Source organism: Orycteropus afer, unplaced genomic scaffold (genome assembly GCF_000298275.1).
Source record: "Orycteropus afer afer isolate SDZICR_OR568_19922 unplaced genomic scaffold, OryAfe1.0 scaffold00287, whole genome shotgun sequence".
Lineage (NCBI taxonomy): Eukaryota > Metazoa > Chordata > Mammalia > Tubulidentata > Orycteropodidae > Orycteropus > Orycteropus afer.
Genome location: NW_006921874.1, coordinates 2488631 through 2494818, shown reverse-complemented (window position 1 = coordinate 2494818; position 6188 = coordinate 2488631).

The following is a 6188-nucleotide window of genomic DNA, read 5'->3' as shown; positions in this document are numbered from 1 at the left end:
GGCACTTGACTGCTAACCAGAAGGCTGGCGGTTCAAACCCACCAGCCACTCCTCGGAAGGAAGGTTGGGCAATCTACTTCCATAGTGTTACTGCCCCGGCAACCCAAGGAGGGGTCGCTATGAGTCAGGGCCGACTCAACAGCACATAACAACAGCAACAACAACCAGGCCATATAAATTTGAGGGCTGCTCCATTTCTGCAAAGAATGCTTTTGGAATTTTGATGGGCATTGCATCGAATCAATGGGTATTGCATTGTATTCAATACTACCCAAATAGATAGATTTGGTAGCATTGATATCTCAACAGTATTAAGCCTTCTGATGCATGAAGTCTTCTTTCATTTCTTTCAGCAATGTTTATAGCTTTCAGTGCACAAATCTTTCACTTTCTTGGATTTCCACAAACAGAAGAATGAACCTGAACCCATACCTCATATCATATGTGAAAACTAACTTGAAATGGATCAGAGACCTAATGTAAGAAGTATAACTATAAAATTCTTAGAAGAAAACAGAGGTAATGTTTCAGTACCCAGTTTTTAACAATGGATTCTTAGATATGACACCAAAGGCACAAGAAACAGAAGATAAAATAAATGAAATCTCATCAAAATTAAAAAAAAAAAAAAACTTTGTCAACAAAGTAAAGAGATAACCTACAGATTGGGAGAACATTTTTAGGTACCATATATCTGATAAAGAACCCCCTAGGTGAGGCAAACCGTTAAGCACTAGGCTACTAATGGTTGGCAGTTTGACCCCATGCAGAGGTACCTTTGAAAAAAGTCCGGTGATCTGCTCCCAAAAGGTCATGTTCTGGTTCCCTGGTGCCGCTCTGACATCAACGGGATGGGTGAACAAACAGGAGTTTATTCTCTTACAGTTTGGGAGGCTAGAAGTCCAAGTTCAAAGTGCCAGGATTCAGGGACTGGGTGAAAGCCCCTCGACCTTGGGCTTCAGCTCTGCCTCTTGTTCCAGGCCCACTGGAGCTAGAGGCATCTCTTCACTCAGGCAGCTGCTGGCTGCTGAGGCTAACAAGCCCAAGGTCAACAAATAAAATGGCATAGTCCTGATGTTACCAATCCACATGGCAGGCTGTTAATTCACGTCCATTTTAAGTCCCAAGGTCAGCAGAGCATGGCACATTATGGAACAATGATATGGCTACATGCAGGGTCCAAGCATGCCATAAGCTAGAGACCATTCCCCAAGGCTTCTCCTTATATACAGGAAGCAGACAACATCCCTAAGGCAGCTACTCAGCTGCTCCCAGTAGATTCCACCATGGAGTTGATTACCAGTCTCATCATGGGGAATACTACATCCAGCTGGCCAGCCACTCAACTAGGCCCAGCCAAGTTGACACACAAACTGAACTACCACAGGTCACAACGATAAAAACCTATGGAGCACAGTTCTACTGTGAAATACACAGGGTTGCCATAAGAAGGAAATGACTCAACAGCAACTGGTTTGGTTTTTAGTTGGTATATCTGATAAGAGTTTAATATAAAAAAATGTATAAGGAAGTCCTACAACTTAGCAACAAAAAAATAAACAATTTAAAAAAATGGGCAACAGACTTGAATAGACACTTTACCAAAGAAGAAATACAAATAGCCAACATGAAAAGATGCTCAATGTTATTAGTCATTACAAAAAAACAAACCCACTGCCATCGAGTCGATTCTGACTCATGTTGTTGTTGTTGTTATGTGCCATCAAGTCAGACCCGATTCATAGCGACTCCTCCCCTTGGGTTTCCGAGGCAGTATCACTACAAAAGTAGATTGCCCCATCTTCCTTCCGAGGAGTGGCCGGTGGTTTTGAACTGCCAGCCTTCTGGTTAGCAGTCAAGTGCCTTAGCCACTATGCTACCAGAGCTCCTTTCTGACTCATAGTGACCCCCTTTGGGTTTCTGAGGCAGTATATCTTTACAGAAGTAGATTGCCCCATCTTCCTTCTGTGGAGCAGCTGGTGGGTTTGAACGACCAATCTTCTGATTAGCAGTCAAATGCCTTAGGCAACACGCCACCAGAGCTTCTTAGAGAAATGCAAATCCAAACTACAATAAGGTATCACTTAACATCATAGTGACCCCCATTGGGTTTCTGAGGCTGTAAATCTTTACAGAATTAGATTGCCCCATCTTCCTTCTGCAGAGTGCCTGGTGGGTTTGAACTGCTGACCTTCTGGTTAGCAGCCAAATGCCTAAACCTCTACACCACCAGAACTCCTTACTTAGATGGCTATGATTTCAAAATTGGAAAACAACAGGTGTTCATGAGGTGGAAAAACTGGACCCCGCATCCACAACAGATGGGATTGTAAAATGACATTGCTACTGTGGAAAACCATTTGGCAGTTCCTCAAAAAGCTATACATGGAATTACCATATGACCCAACAATTCCACTGCTAGGTAAATACATGCAAGAACTGAAAGCAGGAACACAGATAGTTGTACATCCATGTTCACTGCAGCACTATTCACAATAGCCAAAAAGTGGAAAGAGAGTAAATGTCCATCAATGGGAAAATAAAATGTGGTACATATATACAATGGAATATTACTCAGCCCTGAAGAGAAATAGGGAGCTCTACTGGCATAGTGACTAAGGCATCTGACTTCTAACCACCAGGCTGGCAGTTCAAACCCACCAGCCACTCCTCGAAAGGAAGACTGGGCAATCCAGTTCTGTAAAGATATCACCTTGGAAACCCAAGGAGGCGTTGCCATGAGTCAGATTCAACTCAACAGCAGTGAGAGTTTTAAGTCCTAACACACGCTACAACATGATGAACCTTGAAAACATTTTGTGAAGTGAAATAAGTCAGTCACCAAAAAAGGCAAATAGTGTATGATTCGACATATATGAACTATCTAGAACAGGCAAGTGTGTAGAAACCAAAGCTTCTTCGTGGTCACCAGGGGGTGGACGGGAGGGAGAGGAAAAGAGGAAGTAGTTATTTAGGGGGTTGGCTTAGTCCTCCCATGTTGCTATAACAGAAACACCCCAAGTGGATGGTTTTAATAAAAAGGAATTTATTCTTTAACTGTTTAGGAGGCTAGAAGTCCAAGTTCAGAGTGCCAGCTCCAGGGGCCAGGTGAAGGCCCCTGGACCTTGGGCTTCAGCTCCGCCTCTTGCTCCAGGCCCAACTGGAGCAAGCTAATAGCTTCTTTTGACTCACACAGCTGCTGGCTGCTGACGTTGACAAACTCAAGATTGACAGCTAGAATGTCACAATCCCCAAATCGGCAGGAAACACAGCAGACCACTGGTAATCCACATGTGCCAAAATGCTCTAGATTTCCCCAGAGCTCCCCCGTGTACTGGAAGCAGGCCATATCCCGAAGGCAACTGATTAGCTGCTTCCAGCAGATTCCCCCATGGAGTCGATTATACCACATCCAATCTCGTCATGGGGAATAACAGCATCCAGCTGCCCAGCCACTCAAAGTCACAGCCCAGCCAAGTTGACACACAACCTTAACTACTGCATGGACAATGAGCTTATATTGAGGGTGATGGAAATATTTGGGAACTGGTAATAGTGGTGGTCAAACAACATGAAAACCTAATGAAAGTTACTGAAGAATGTTGAAATGACAAGTGTTTTGTTACATCTATACTTAGCACAGTGAAAAATGATTTATGAACAAGCACCATTTTAATGACATAGGCAAATGTTTATGATATTTTAAGTGAGAAAAAGTATGATCAAAATATTGTATATACATTATGATCTCAATTCTGTCAAAAGAAAAATGTATACATATGTAGAAAAAGCAAGACTGAAAGAAAATTATCAAAATATTTTTAAAGTATATTAAAATGAAAAGAGCATTAAAGTGGTCTGTCTGGATGGTGAAGTTAGAGTTAATTTTTTTCTCTTTTTGGTGCCTTTCTGAAATTCAAATTCTCTTCAGTATCGCTATCTGTAGCCAAAAGGTAATCGGGGCCATGAAATCAGACGTGCATGAACTGCTGAATGTGAAACAAGTTTGCTATGTAAATTTGTACCCAAAGCACAATAAAAATTAAAAAAATCCTATGGCAGCCGGCAGCAGTTGTACTCTGTCCTATAGAGTTGGTAAGAGTCAGAAGTCACTCAACAGTAAGGTTGGGGAGGTTAGCACTGCTAAGCAGTAGGCTAAAAAAAAAAAAAAAACCAAAAAACTCTTGTTAATTAATAGGATAATAATACCAAAAAACAAACAAACAAACTCACTGCTATAGAGCGGATTAGACTCAGAGACTCCTCCTTGGGTTTCCGACACGGTATCACTAGGGAAATAGATTGCTCAACCTTCCTTCCGAGGAGTGGCTGGTGGGTTTGAACCGCCAGCCTTCTGTTAGCAGTCAAATGCCTTAGGCACTATGCCACCAGAGCCATACTAATAGTGTTTAAAAAACTCCTTCATTCCTGTAAAGTGGTACAGCTGCTACAGAAAATTGGTGATTCCTCAAAAGTTAAACACAGAACTGCCATCTGACCCAGAAATTCCATCCAAGGAATATATCCAAGAAAGCAGAGATGCAGACAGACACATGTATACCAATGGTCATTGCAGCACTAGTGACAACAGCCATCCAAAGCAGACAAGTCTATGCCACTGAGTGAGTCCGACTCATAGAGACCCTACAGGACAGAGTAGAACTACCCCTTAGGGTTTTCCAAGGCTGTAAATCTTTACGAAAGCAGACTGCTGAATCTTTCTCCCATGGAGCAGCTGGTGGGCTCGAAACACTGATCTTGTGGTTAGCAGCCGAATGCTTTAACCACTACACCACCAGGATGGTGGATACAATAGCCAAAGAGTAGATGGAAACAATCTAAATGTTCACCAGCAAATGGATGGATAAACAAAATGCAGTATATACGTACAATGGACTATTATTCAGCTATAAAGAAAAATGAAGGCCTGGGGCATGCTACAACATTGAAATGTATCAATCACAAAAGGACAAGAAAAGGCAAATATAGAGACTCAAGTTTATTAGCGGTTACCAAGGGCAGGAAGGACAGGGGAAAGGGGAATCATTCAGGGGACATCAAGCTTCCGTTTATGGTGATGAAAACTTTGGCAATGACTACTGATGAGAGTTGCACATGATTAATGTAATTGATATCACTACATTGCACACATGAGAAACAATGTATTGGCAAAGGTTATGTTATCTCTATCTTTACAACAACAACAAAAAGGTGCCAACAAATTTCTTTCATTCTCTGTCCCCCAAGAAGCCCCATACCAATCCAAGATGCTGTGGTAGGTAAGTGAACACAGATTACAGAACCAGACACACCTGGGTTCTGATCTTGGCGCCGCAATTTACTGACTGTGCGTCCTTGGGCAGGTTTCTTAACTTCTCTGAGACATACAGATAGTACCTAGCTCTTCAGATTATCATGAACGTGAAGCGAGATGATAGATGCTAACAGGTTAACATAGGGCCCATCAGAGGTCGTAAAGTGGCTTTGTGGTCATTAAAATGGTGAGTTTGATGAGTTTGGGATTTTCATTAGCATATATTTAACTAAACTCTTGTTCTCACTTCCCTGGGCCCCAGAAAGGTGAAGGTAAAGTTGGCAAGTCTTCTGGAACCTACACGTAGCATGAAGAAAGCCCAGGTATGTGTCACTTAATGTCCACGATATGGTGATTTGAATGTTGTGCAAACACCATATTAAAATCTTATGGGAGCCTGCTCCGGGTCATCCTTGTAGCTGCTGCTGCTGGAGGTGCTGGCAGAGGTTGAAGGAGTGGGTGGTGGCAGTGGTGGCAGCGGCGGACAGGGCAGTGGTGGGAGTGGTGCGAGAGGGGGTGATCATCTGGGGAGCAGAGTGCAGCCAGCCCCACCTACTGTTCCGCCCCTCTGAGCAGCAGGAACATCCCAGGCACTGCAGAGCCCACTGCAGCCACCTGCCTGGCCACCTGCTTGCTGTACAAAGCCCAAGAGCCTGGCCCCAGAGCCAGGTCACATGCCTCATATGCCTGTACTTCACTTGTGCCCAGTGCTGTAAGAGTCTGGGTTTGGCCAAAAATTCATGGAAACAATTAGTCCTAGCAACTGGTACACCATGCGATCTGCAGCCTATATGACTATGAGACCAGAAGAACTAGATGGTGCCCGGCTACCACTGTCATCCACTTGGAAGGGGATCTATGTAGGAGATCCTTG